General features: G+C 39.2%; 1 non-coding gene across 1 annotated transcript; it reads left to right on the top strand.

Moving 5' to 3' along the window:
- The first annotated feature begins 283 nt into the window (after nt 1–283).
- Nucleotides 284–390, top strand: LOC141669290 (small nucleolar RNA R71). The gene has a single exon (XR_012553577.1). It is a non-coding gene; the product is annotated as a small nucleolar RNA R71 (small nucleolar RNA).
- Nucleotides 391–1,968: the final 1,578 nt, after the last annotated feature.

Genomic DNA, 1,968 nt, shown 5'->3' on the forward strand with positions numbered 1-1,968 from the left:
TTGATTAACTCCATACGTAGCCAGAGAATCAACCTTCATTGATAGCGCTTGGAGCTGGGCTGCAATAGCGGTGGCTGCATCAACTTCCAGAATACCTGCGACCTTGCCTGACGTCATCCTCTGAGTTGGGTTTTGATGCTCATTTGCAGCCATCGTCTCGATAAGATTATACGCCTCAGTATAGCTTTTAGCCCATAAGGCGCCTCCAACTGCTGCATCGAGCATGGGCCGAGATTGGGCCCCCAAACCATTATAAAAACCAGTGATTACCATCCAATCCGGCATTCCATGATGTGGACATTTTCTCAACATTTCCTTGTAGCGTTCCCAAGCCTCGCACATAGATTCTATAGGTTGCTGCGCAAACTGAGTAAGAGCACTCCTCATAACAGCAGTCTTTGCCATTGGATAAAACTTCACCAGAAACTTTTGCGCAAGATCTTGCCACGTAGTGATGGACCCAGCTGGTTCAGAATGTAACCAGTCTTTAGCCTTATCCCTCAGTGAGAATGGGAAGAGCCTCAACTTGATAGCCTCATCAGTCATGCCATTATACTTAAAAGTGCTGCAGATCTCGACAAAATTCCTTATGTGCATGTTGGGGTCTTCAGTTGCCGCTCCTCCAAAAGAAACAGAATTCTGCACCATCTGAATAGTGCCCGGCTTGATTTCAAAGGTGTTAGCTTGAATAGCTGGATGAAGGATACTTGACTGAATGTCATCAATTTTAGGCCGAGAAAAATCCATAAGAGCTGGATCAGCTTGAACAATACGATCTCCCATGTTTACTGGTTCTTTCTGCTCAGTTCCTGAATCTGAATCCTCAAAATCTAACTTCTCCGGAGTATCAAGAACTTCGTCTTTCTCCTCAGCTGTATCTAAGGTCCTCTTGCGAGCACGAGAACGAGTTTGCATAAACGTTTGCTAAAGTACCTGAAACACAACCGAAAAGAGTAATTAACTACTACGTCCTAATCACTGAGTCCTAATGACCAATGATGGTAAGTACATAAACTAAACAAATACGCCGAGTCCCCGGCAGCGACGCCAAAAACTTGTTAGGGCGAAATCACGCACTAATATTCACGCAAGTATACGCGTTCGCAAGTAATATAGAATACTTTATAGTTCGTTCCCTCAGAGACTCAGACTAATTTATTGTCTAATTTAACTCACTCACCAATGTATGACTACTTCTCAATGTTAAGATAATAACACTTAAAATTGTTGATTAAATATTAACTATAATTAACTACTTAATTAACCACTTAACTAACACTTCAATTTATCAATAATAAAACACTCATGAGATCACAACTTCATTATTACTTCCTTCTATAGCCATAGTTATTACCTTTAGCATGTGACAGTGATGACATTAATCGAATAACACAAAACTGATAAAAGCCAACTTTCATTGTACTAATACCATTCTACCAAACATCCACAATTAAGATAGAAGTTGAATAGTCATCAATTATGTTGAGTTCCTATATGTCTACAGAAATTGACAACACAACGATTTAAGCACAAGTTATCCCTTTTGATTATATAGGGCAAATAAAACTGTTAGAGTTACCCACTAATCATGCACAACGTACATGAACCTATGCTAGCATGGCAAGTTCTAAATCTCAAGATCCACCGTCGCTTCACAAGAGATTAACACCCTATCTTATATGTTCGCGACGCACATAAGACGAATACGCACAACCAATACTAGATATCATGCAATCATCACATACTAAAGTATTAAACAATTAACTAAAGAATTCCATAATAAATCCGTTGCAACCCCATGATCACGATTAGCCCATAATAGAACTTATCGCCATCATGGGTTCATATGAAATCATGATAAACAAACACAAGAAAATAATAACTAAACTGATTATATTAAAACAGAGTACGTCACAAGAGTAAATAAGTCAAAGCAAGAAAACTAGCATCCAACGTTACAACGAAACA

Source organism: Apium graveolens, chromosome 6 (genome assembly GCF_009905375.1).
Source record: "Apium graveolens cultivar Ventura chromosome 6, ASM990537v1, whole genome shotgun sequence".
Lineage (NCBI taxonomy): Eukaryota > Viridiplantae > Streptophyta > Magnoliopsida > Apiales > Apiaceae > Apium > Apium graveolens.